This window comes from Myotis daubentonii, chromosome 1, assembly GCF_963259705.1.
Source record: "Myotis daubentonii chromosome 1, mMyoDau2.1, whole genome shotgun sequence".
NCBI lineage: Eukaryota > Metazoa > Chordata > Mammalia > Chiroptera > Vespertilionidae > Myotis > Myotis daubentonii.
The window spans coordinates 185,028,023-185,040,529 of record NC_081840.1 but is presented as its reverse complement, the minus strand read 5'-3'; the positions used below and the strand labels follow the sequence as shown (position 1 = coordinate 185,040,529).

The 12,507-nt window shown below is 35.8% G+C and overlaps 1 protein-coding gene across 6 annotated transcripts in view; it reads left to right on the top strand.

Moving 5' to 3' along the window:
• USO1 (USO1 vesicle transport factor) overlaps window positions 1-12,507 on the top strand; it is an 80,292-nt gene that overhangs the window by 741 nt on the left and 67,044 nt on the right. For 2 of the 6 annotated variants that reach the window (XM_059668285.1, XM_059668274.1), the window contains exon 2: window positions 9,945-10,018. The exons of 2 other annotated variants lie outside the window; for them this stretch is intronic. The gene's annotated coding sequence lies outside the window, so the exon portion shown is untranslated. Of the gene's footprint in view, window positions 1-9,913; window positions 10,019-12,507 lie in introns of all 6 variants that reach the window. 2 more of the 6 variants (XM_059668278.1, XM_059668267.1) reach the window with 1 other exon arrangement.

Below are 12,507 nucleotides of genomic sequence, written 5' to 3'. Positions count from 1 at the left end.
CCACCTGCTCTTGTCCCATCAACAGTTCGGACCCCGTGTTTTTTTTTCGGGCTCACGCAGATATATGCCATTTGGGAAATACTTGGACGTCGTAGGGATCTTTCGAGTTCAAAGAGCTTTGGGGACACCCCCCACCACCATCACCACCACTTTCCCTTACACTCCCCCTATTCAGAAGTCTGCATTCGTGGTAACCCTATTTTCGGCATCACTTTAGAAAAATCGTTGGCCACAAAACAGGTCTGAGAGTTGGTTCGATTTTAGGTTTATGATAAATTTAACTTTGCGACGTTTGATTAGTATCTATTAGAAATGAGTGTGTGTGACTTTTTAAAAATAAACTTTTTATTTAAGGCCTACAGAAAAGTGACAAAGCATGGTTTTAAAGGCAGACTGGGGAATGTTCGTACACATAGCTGGGGTGCCTGTGGACATAGATACCGTGCTCTACGTGACTGGGATCCTGAAGGGTAATAATAACTTTTATTGCCAAGCCCTTACCTTGTGCTGGAGACCGGGCTGGGCTCTTTAAGTCCACATTCTCCTTTAATCCCTCATCACCCTGCAAGACCGTTGATAATATCCTCACTTTTCAGATGAAAAAATGAGACTCAGAGAGGTGAAGTAACTTGACCAATATCACACTACTAGTAACAGAGCCAGGATTCAACCAAGTTTTACTCCAAAGCCTAGGCTTTATTGCTGGTGCCCATATTTTAAACCTTAATCTGGAAATTTGTTAGAAGTACCCTTACAGATCGGGGTTCGAACTGTTTAAAGCAGTTGGAAGCTGGTAAGTCTGTTTTCCTTCATTTGAAAGTCGGGAGATTTCACACACACGAACATACAACTGGTATTTGGCTGCTTTTGTTGGTTCCCTCGTGGGGCTACAGGGCAGCAGCTGCCCTATTGGAAGACCATGCTCTCCCCAGATTGCCGCAGTCACCGCCCACCTCTTCAGCTTTTGGTGGGTGGTTGTGTTTTGTTTTGGTCTTGTCTGACATTTTTGGTTTGGGGCAGGCACCGGGTTTTAAAATGTGGTTTGCTGTAATTTGCTTTGGAGTTAGACCTTGATTTGAATCCTTACCTTCCATCCGTAATTGGGTTGGACAGATAAAAGATGGCTCGTACCCTATGAGTAAAATAAGGAAAATGCATGCACTTAGGGGTGTAATGAGGATTAAGTGAAATAAGAAGAGCCTGACACCTAGTATGTGCTCAATCAAGGGTAGTTTTCATTCCATGTCTTTAAAGGAAGAATACTATCTTTTTTTTGTCATTAGTTGGAAGATGATGTACAATTGAGTATAGGATTTTAAAGCTGGAAGACCCTTTGCAGTTCATGCATGTTGAACCCCCTCGGTTTAAAAGTTAGGAAACTGAGGTACAGAGCGACCTGCACAGTATTGCAGAACTGAGACTAGAACACTTGTATCTTGCCATGGTGAATGGAACAGCATACTTTTTATATCATGATTTCAAAATGAAGCCTGAGTATCATTTGAGTGTATGCTGTATCTACAAACTGAAAGAGGGTTCTTGTTCTTGCCTAACGTTAAGTATGTACACTCAAAATTGGAAAAGTAGTTTGTCTTTGGAAGAGAATTAATCATTTATTCTGAGTTACAGTATAAGTAAAATTTGTTTCACCATCTCATTCCATCAGGAAGTATAATAGATATAAGGGGGTCATGGCTCACTAATTTAGAAATATTTATAGAGCTCTGTGTTCAACATTAGATGTTTTAATTGGTGATTAGATCTGGCCTGGAAATTCAAGTTGCCAGAGCTTGGGACTGCCAACTTCTGTGTTATTATTTAGTATTTTGTAGTTTTTACATTTCTGCAAAATTAAATTGTTTTCATTGTGAATTTCCATTTTTCATGCTTTTCTCATCTTCTCCAGTACAAAGCCTCTTTTTTTTTTTTTTTTGTCTGAAATCTACCTATTCTTTAAATCTACCATCAAGGCATTCCCTAATCTGTATCCTTTACTTCTTCCCCCACCAAACAATCTACTTTCCCTCTGAGCAATCTTCACATTTAAAACAGATTTGGCTTTCTACCATTTATATATGTCTCACCTATTCCAGACTTCTAAGTGTCTTTAGGGCAGGCTTCATATGTATTTTAACCTTTATTTTTCCATAGTAGTAGATACTCAAGTACTTGTTAAATGAATGAATTATAGTGTTATATAAAAGAAATCACAGATCTATAATCATAGCAGCTTACAAAGTACTAGGTATTAAAACAATGCTTCTTAAAGAATGTAGGAATCAAAGTTTGGGAACAGGGTTGAAGTCCATTAGGTCAAACTTTTTACTTAAGGAATTTTTCAGATTTACTGTGCTTAGCCTGTTTTCTTGCTTTTTCTTACTACACTTAAGTATTTAAAAGATTTGTGAGGGTTATACTATTGATTGTATAATATCTAGTGTATCATACTCTCAGTTAAGAGTAATTTTGGACTGGTATTAAGATGTTCTTCAAAGACAAAGTAGAAATATTTGTATTTATATCATGATAGTCAATAATTCTGTATAGAGTTATGAATATTTTATTCTAGAATTTCATCCACATTAAACTTTTCACATTTTAGAGTCACTTTTTTTCTCTCTCTTTTTTACCTTAGATAGAGAAAGGCAATGATTTCTGATTATTGAAGCCTCCTAACCTTGACATACTTTGCTGGGTGCAAATAAACAGTAATTATAAAAATGCTACTCTTTTTTTTATATAATGCTTGCACAGCCTTAATTTTCCATCTACCTTCCAACTAATGCCTTTTTAAAAGCTAGTTTATTGAAAATACCAAGACAGTTATTAATTACATTTGTTGATAAATGATAGGGGAGTTTCCCCTTTGCAGGTTGTACCCAAAAGCATGGAAGTTGGCGAAAGTCCATAGAAGTATGCAGAGTTAGCATACTGTTAAGGCATCTCTTTTTAAATCAAACTCTGATCAGCTGGCTTAAAAACCAAAAGGGCTAACAATATAGATACAGCTGTACTTTCTTTTAATAAAAATTGAGTGTGTGCTTAAATTTAGACATAGTTTTAGTTTGGTCAAGCATATTTTATACCATCTATATATATAAAAGACGAATATACAAAGTGTCCCCGCGGGAATTTAACCGGGAGACCGGGAGTTTGATCGCTTGTTATGACGTGTGCTGACCACCAGGGGTTGGCGCGGAATGAAGGAAAGCCCCAGCCGGCAGCCAGGGAAGGGAGGCCCCAGTGGCAGCCAGAAGGCCCTGATCAGCCTTGATTGCCACCCAGGTCTAGGGGCCCTACCCATGCATGAATTTTGTGCACCGGGCCTCTAGTGTTACTAGAAAGGTGTAGTCTGAACTCTTGTTTGGGTTATCGTTTCATATTTTACATTAATAACCAGGTCGGTGTCATAACTCATAGGTGTTTTCTCTCTTGGCTCTCTTGCAATAAATGTTAGAGAATAATAATTTATGTTTAAATCACTTCTATATTCCACCAAAGATGTCTCTTACAGTATTTTTATTAAGTAGTATCTATTGAAAGCTACGTGGCTTTTTAAAAAATTAATTAGATTACTTAATGTGGTTCTAAAAAACTAGTATCATTTAAATTTTACATACCCTAGCACAGGGGTCCTCAAACTTTTTAAACAGGGGCCAGTTCACTGTCCCTCAGACCGTTGGAAGGCCGGACTATAGTTTAAAAAAAAAACTATGAACAAATTCCTATGCACACTGCACATATCTTATTTTGAAGTGAAAAAACAAAACGGGAACAAATACAATATTTGTATTTGCATGTGGCCCGCGGGCTGTAGTTTGAGGACCCCTGCCCTAGCATTATTACCAAAGTATGTTCCAAAAAAAGTGAGTCGAGGTACTCAAAGGAATTTTGTTAACCAAAGAAGTGTGCTATGTGATGATGAAAAATGAAACACAGAAAACTAATATTTATACAAGACTTGAGTTTTCAAATATTTTCAAGATGGACATAAAGTAAGTTGTGTCTGCCAAATTTATTTGACCAGACCCCCCTTTTTCATCCCCACCGGGAAACCTTGTAGGTCTAGTGTTCTGAGGAACTTATTTAGGGGGAAATTGTCCAAGAGAATATATTTTTAAAGCAGGGGTAGGGAACAGTCAACCCGCAGGCCCTACGTAAAATGCCTGAGAAATCGCTTGGTCTGCCCTGCCAAGTCATTAGGGGTTAATGAATTAAATGTTTGACCAAATATAGCAGGCTAATTTTGAAGTTGATAATTTTGTATGGCCCGCAAATGATGTTAAAAATATCCAAATGGCCTTTGGCAGAAAATTGTTCCCCACTCATTTTAAAGGAATGCTACATTTTAGAAATCCTTAGTTATCATCAGCATTATGGAGTTTATGAAGTATATCTCTTTTAATACTTAAAAGATAAAATAAGTCCTGATACTTTATGATTTGAGAAATAATTGTAATCTCTTGAATCTGATTATCTCTTAGAAGAGAATGCAAGAATTTCTTATATAAATTGTTGATATCAAATACCATTTCTCTCTTTTTATATACTTAACTCCTATTATTCCTACTGCTTTGTCTGTTGTGGATATCAGACAAAAGGCATGCTTATTTTTTATATTCCAGGCAGAAATCCCATAAACATTTTTTGTATAAAATGTTACCTTTAATTAGAAAACTTTTAATGTTAGAATTTGAGATGCTAGCGTTTGTGATAGATTATTTGGTAGACAAGTTACATTATAATAACTTGCTTAAAAAGGTTGTTCTTTTGGAAATCATAATTCATTTCTTAAAGAAGGCATGGAGAATAAGTGAAGCAATATATTACCTAGGTTGACTTATTGATAATTATAATGGAAATATATTGTGTTAGATTCATTGGACTTGTCTGATGTTTAGCTTTGTAGTGTTCCCACTTTTTTTTATATATAATAAATTAGGCCATTTGAAGATAAGACTGACTGGCTTTTACCTTTTTTTTTAAATTTTCAGTTATAGAGTTTAATTTAAAAATTAAATATCTGGCTCTTGTATTTTTAAATATATATATTCCATTTAAACAATATAAATGAATTGACAGTTGGCTAATGTGAATTAATTTAGTCCTATAGGAACCAGTCATGAGTCATGGATGGGAAAGTTCTCTCCAAGGAAGGAATAACCATGTGTTAAGCTTCATGAAGGCAAAGTTAGTCATTAAATAAATTGGCTTCAGAGCTGACGGATATTTGTTGAATAAATGACTGAATGGTTGAATTAGATTTCTTAAATTGCAATTTCTGCTCTTCATTTTTGCATATCAGTTAAATAGTACTGAATACTTAAAAAATATGTATTTATATTAGGAATTGTCAGAAGATACTGCAAACTACATTATGTCAGTGTCCGTTACATTTTAAATGTTTCTTCAGCATCCTAGTTTTATGGCACCTTCATTTTTTTATTTATTTTTTTTACTTTTCAGTGGTTTTTCATTTTCACATACCTTATATTACTTTTTGCTTTCCTAGTCTCTCCTATTCCCATTGCTTCTGTTTTGGTTTTCTTTGTATATCACAATAAAAAAAATAAATGGCACCATTGGGTAGCAAAATAAACAAACATTAAAGTCAGATTATTATTATGAATTTTGATTATGAATTAGTACATGGGATTTGTCCTTTGCATATTTTTCTTGGTAAGTGGAATTGAGAATCTCACATGGCAGTTACTGCAAACAGAGAAGAGTTGCTACATGATTGCCTGCATTTGCTGCATGATGTTAAACCTATTTTATTAATAAGCCTTTTCATTTTTTAATTATACAAAGTGGCAAATAATACTAGTAAAGTTTAATTCCTCTTTGACTACCATCTCCAATTTCAGTTCTCTTTGCAGAAATAACCACTATTCTTAATTGGTATAAATTCTTTCAGACCTTTATGTATAATCATGCATTTGTGCAATATGGAATTACATATTTGTATGAGCATATTTCTCTTTTTTCATAAATGATACACTGTTTATGATTTTCTATATCTTATCTTTTTCATTGATTGATATGTCTTAGAGAACTTTGCATGTTAAAACATAAGGCTACTTTATTATAAATTATTTAAAATACCATATTTTCAGTTATTTTTGTTAATTATACTGCCAGTGTAATAGACTATAAAAGCATCTTTATAAAAGGTTCCATGTCTAATTCATCATTGTCTTTATCTCTCAGAGCCCTTCATACCGAGTTAGCATAATATGAATTAGTTAAAGAACTACTGTCTCTTGAGTGTTTCCTTATTATCCCTTTGTGGTCCCTCTAAATAAAACTAACTCTGGATTAAATTTTACTCAACATTTTTTTCTCTTTAAAACTGCTTTTTGTTAATATACTAGTATAGCATTCTGTTACTTAATGCAAGAGTCACAAATTCTAATTCTAAAAGTGTCAGTTGGGTCACATCATTGTTCAGTGAAGCAAGTTGGATTAGAGAAGAGAGCAGAGGTCTGGGATGAAGCTGGAGCCTGCAGATTCTTTGATTATTCAGGAAATTTTTCTGTATTTTAGTTGTAATTCCACTTTGGTCCTGGGAGCGTGTCCGTGCATCCTCTTTCCTCCACCACCATTTTCAATCTCCTGGAGCCTGCATATCCTGACTTAAAAGTGTAGCTATTGCTCAATTCCAGCCCGTTGTTGGCCTCCGGAAATGTAGGTCCAGAGATCTAATTTACCAAGTGATTAAGTACTCAAACTGCTTGGCTTTGAATGCCGTCCCACCACTTACTAGTGTTGTGAACTTGGACAAATCACCCAATGTAACTCTGTTCCTCAGATCTGAAATGTGGACAGTAATAGTATCTACCACATAGGGCTTTTTTTGAACATTATTCATTAAAACTATAAAGAATTCTAGAACACAGCTGACACATAATAGGTACTATATATTCCAGATTTTAACGATTTTGAGGTGGATGTTAGCATTTAAAATAAACATCTCTGAAATCAGGTTGTATCTTATAATTGGCGGTATTTCTTTGTTCTTGGTGATACATTTTAAAAAGTGGTGAATCTTATAATCGATGGCTTCTTAAATTGTATGAAATACAATGTTAGCTATCATTAGCTACCAAGCTGATTTTTTTTTTTCAAGAAAAGGTGGGAAATCTGAATTTTTATATGAATCTTTAGATTTTGAAATATTGACTTAAAATTATTTTTAAAACTGCATTACAGTGTTTCCCAACTTACCAAAAAAATACCTTGCAGTCCCTATAGTACCTGCATTAGGTACTCAGACTAACATTTCTCTGCATGAGAGGCAATGTAGGATAGTAGAAAAAGTGTGAAAGTGTGAAGCTCCGTTAGAATTTGAACTGTGCCACCAAACAGGCAGTGTGTTTTGGGATTTATTGCTTATTTCTGAGCCTAGTTTCCTCTTCTGTAAAATTAGTTTATTAGTTCAGGTATTTGGATCAGCTGCTAGATCTGAGGTCAAAAAACAGAGCTCTGAGACATAAGTTTGTCTTTCTCCACTAAAAGGCCAATTAGAAGGCGGTCCTAGGGTAGTGTAGTTCTGCTCCCAGGTGCTGCTTTATACATTGTTCTGCCATCCCTACGATGCTGCCTACTTAATTGTTAAAGATGCATCACTGAACCAGGCTAAAGTTCCAGCTGAGGGAATGAGAACAAAGAATCAAGAACTCTAGCCAGGTGGCTCACTTGGTTGGAGTGTTGTCATCTGAACCAAAAATTTGTGGATTCGATTTCCTATCATGGCACATAGCTAGGTTGTGGGTGGGTCCCTGACTGCTGCGCATACAAGTCGGGGCAGCAACCAATCCGTGTTTCTCACTTGGATGTTTCTTTCTATCTCTGTCTCTATATATTTTTCTAAAACATATTCTCAGATGAGGTTTAAAATAAAGAGCAAATAGCTTCCTTTAAATTTAAGAACATGACCTGGAAGGTACTGGCAACTCATTGGCAATGTGTCACTGCCTAGATTTAAGGAAGGCTTGGAAAGTAGTCTAGGTGGACAGCCATGTGCCCTGCTTACACACAGAGGGTTCAAATCACTAAAAGAGAGAAAGAATAGAGAAAGAGGCCCAATTGTACTGCACCGGGTTGGTTTTTTTAAGTAAGGAATAAATGGAATAATGATCATTGAGATCTACAGTTTCTTAATATAAGACAAGCATACTTGTGTGCTGCAAATTTTTTGCTTGATAAATATCAACTGAAAAATGTAGATCTGTCTATATTTGAAATATATATAATACTAGAGGCCTGGTGCCTGAATTTGTGCACATTAAAAGGAAATTAATTAGAAGAAATATTTTAATATCACTATTCGCTCTTTCTCTATAATAGAAGTATCAACCAAATTCACGATGGACAATGACAGATTGAAACACATACAGTTGCTGCCAGCGAAAGCTTTATATCTATAATAATAAAAGTATAACATGCTAATTAGACTGGAGGTCCTTCTGGACAGCTTTCTGGACCAGACAAAGCCTGGGCTGCCAGGGAAGCCTGGGTCCCGGGTGCCAGAGGGAAGCCCATGCTGGAAGCCAGGGGAAGGAAGGCCTACTCTAGCATGAATTTCGTGCATCTCCTGCGCAGCGCCGCCCGCCTCTCCCACGGTGTCACCTCCCATGCAGCCAGCCCTAGGCCCTCACAGCCGCTGCGGCTTTGTCCGGGTGGATGTCTGGAAGATGTCCTAATTAGCATGTTACCCTTTTATTTGTATAGATGTGTGTGTGTGTGTGTGTGTGTACTATGTGATGTAAAATTGTTTTGGTTCATAGATGTATGCACATTTAAAAACTCATTTTTCTTTGAATATGAAATGCCATTTTCTAAATTAAAATATGTGTAAATAAATATAAAGTAAGAAATCTTTTTCTGTTCCTGGAATTCCTTCTTCATGTGATACTCATCCTTTAATTTTTGACTCAAGTGGCACACTTAGTATTTCAAACTTAAACAATATCTTAGTTTGCTATAACAAAAAGACCATAGACCAGGTGGCTTAAACAGCAACTTATTTCTCATAGTTCTGGAGACTGGAAGTCCAAGATTGAGCATCTGCTGAAGGCTTACTTCCTAGTTTATACATAGCCATTTTCTCACTATGGGAAAGAGATATAGGAGCTAGCTCTTTAGGGCCTCTTTATAAGGGCACTAATCCCATTCATGAAGGCTCCACCCTATGACATAACCTCCCAAAGGCCCCACCTCCTACTACTACTATCACATTGAGGGTTTAGGATTTCAACATAGGCATTTGTGGGAGGGGGATATAAGCATTCAGCCTATAACAGTTTTACTTTCATATAAAATTGATTGCTTTTTCTTTTATGCGCCTGGTTTACTCAACATATACTTATATACCTTTAACTTGTTATTATACTTTATTTATGTGACTGTTTGTCTGTGCAAGCTCCTGTCGCCAGAGACCATATCTTTAATTTTGATTAGTACAACAAATGTATATGTGTAGTCATTGTGTTTATTGACTGAGTAATGACTGTGTAGCCTAATCTAAAAAATTTATGCTTTATCCTGTAGGCTACAGGGAACTAATTGAGATTATCTTTATTCATGCTGTTTTGATCAGTAGAGTGGAAATAGCATCTTTGAAAGATGAATTTAGTCAGTCATGAAAATACCCTAGAAATTCCAAAAAAAACCAAACCATTTCGCTGTATTACAGTTTGCTCTTTTCTGCTTATAAAGATAATTCCTGTTTATTATCAAAATTCAAATATCAGAAGTAATGTAGACAATGAATATTTCTAGCAACCCACTAAAATATATGGTGCATAGTCCTAATTTTTTTCATTTATATTCAAATGGTTTGTTATTAATGTAGTTTTAAACCAAAATGAGCTCATGTTGAGCATATTGTCTGGTTTTTTCTTTTTTTCAGTTACTATATCTTGAACATCTTTTCTTGTTAGTAAATGTGAATCTGCTTTATTCAACTTGACCAGCTGCATAGTGCACAGAGTGGAGCAAAAGTAGGTTTACAATTGTGAGTACACAAAACAGAGTTTATTCTTGTATTATTATTTATTAATTATTGCATTATTTTCCATGCGAACAGCTATAAACCTGCTTTTGCCCCACCCTGTATGTGTACCATGTATTAGTTCACTATTCTCTGGCTGATAGATTAACCTTTAGATTTTTTTATTTTTTATCTTTTTAATAAACAGCAGAAATTTATTGCTCACAGTTCTGGAGGCTGGAAATCTGAGATCAGGGTGCCAGCACAGTCAGGTTAGAACCCTCTTCCTTGTAGCAGGCTTATTATTATATCCTTACAGGGTGGAAGGTAGATTTCCTTTTTAGCTATTAAAAATATTGCTACAAAGAGCATTCTTATATATAACATTTTGTAGGTCTAGGCTTTTTTTTTTTTTTTTTTTTTAATCCTAACCCAAGGATATGTTTAGAGAAAGGAAGGGGGAGGGGGAGAGGGAGAGAGAGAGAGACATAGATCGTTTGCCTCCCATACTGACCAGACCCGGGATCAATCCTGCAACCTAGGTATAGTGCCCTGACCAGGAATCAAACCTACAACCTTTTTTTATTCTACGGACAACGCACCAACCAACTGAGCCACCCAGCCAGGTGCTATGAGCATATTTTTAAAGGATAAATTCCTAGAAGTAGGAATGCCTGGCTGAAAGGGTATAAACATTTTAAGTTGTAATAGTTTTTGCCAAATTGCCACTTTTTTGGTTACCTTCCTTCTGAGAGAATATAAGCAAGTTCACTTTGTTGTTGTTGTTAATCCTCACTGGAGGATATTTTTCCATTGATTTTTAGACATAGTGTAAGGGAGGAGGAAAGACAGAGAGAGAGTAACATCAATGTGAGAGAGACACATGGGCTATTAGCCTCCCACATAAGCTCAACCAGGGCCAGGTATTGAGGCTGCAACTGAGGTATGTGCCCTTGACCAGTATCGTACCTGGTCCACAGACTGACACTCCAACCACTGAGCCAAATAGGGTAGGGCAGCAAGTTCACTAATTTATATCTTTGTTTATCCTGGATAGTTGTATTTTAAACATTTTATAGAAGTATATAGAAAAGTACACATGTGATATATGTAAATCTTAACATACCCAGATAACCAACACCCAGATCAAGGAACAGAAGAACATTGCTAGCATCTCTGCAGTCCCCTTTGTACTTCATTCAGTCGCTGCCCATCTCCATGAGTAATCACTGTCCTGCGTTCTAATAGCATAGATTAGTTTTGATTTTTATTTCATAAAAATGGAATAATTTGGTATGTGCTACTATTATTTTAATTTTGTGAATCTGTTAGATAAAAATAACCTCATTGCTATTTTATCATCATAATAAATGAGATTACTATCTTTCTGTATATCTCAAAGCTTTAAAACAACAACAGCAATGCTGAAATGTTAGCATGTTAGAACACAAAATAAATGAAGTCTTAGGGTTATGATTATCTCCCTCCAATATTCCTAAAGCTAAGTATCTCCACCACCATCAAATAGCTTTCACAATAATGATTGAGGAGCTTCCAGACATGGAAATTCACATTTTGACATAAGTCTCTATACATCCACCAAAGATGGGACTGAGGCTGGAGTTAAAGTCCTGCATTGCACTAGGACAAACTGCTGCAAATGAGGATGGAAATCCCAGATGGAGTTCCTAGATCTAGAGCCAGTCTGTGCTTGAAGTCTAGGATTAAGAAAAAGCAGAAAATGCCTACAATAGATTTCCCAGTCATAATATAAACCACCTAGAAAAAATTTAAAGATGTAGAAGACCCAAGTAGAGGAAATTACAATCATGCTTATTAGGAAAACTATTTTTTGGAAGGCAGCTATGCTCACTACTATACCACCAACGCAACCCTTAGGAAAACTATTTTTTGGCCTAAGAAATTTTTTAAGTTGGATAATGAGGTTCATGTTTTCAAAAGATAATTATGTAGTTTTTTTAATGTTAAAAAACATTATAGCCCTGACTGGTTTGGCTCAGTGGATAGAGCGTCGGCCTGTGGACTGAAGGGTCCCAGGTTCGATTCCGGTCAAGGGCATGTACTTGGTTGTGGGCACATTCCCAGGGGCAGGTGTGCAGGAGGCAGCTGATTGATGTTTCTCTCTCACCAATGTTTCTAACTCTCTATTCCTTTCCCTTTCTCTCTGTAAAAATCAATAAAATATATTTTAAAAAAATTATAGTCGGAAAGGTATCAGTTATTTAATAAAGATGGCCTTTCCATTTTGGAAAATCAATATAATTAATATGAAAGTGAATACAGTTTAAGGTAGAAATAATTCCTCAATCTGAACAGTTAGAATGAATAAAATAAAAAAGTAAAGCTAGCTTTGGTAATACTGTTCCTGTAGGATGAAAAATTCAAGTCAGCATAGTGAAGACTTAGAAATCCTGCAGTGCGGAAACCGATTTAATTTTGTGTAACCTTGTTCCCCACAAGTTTTGTGATCATAGGAAATCTATTAATATCTT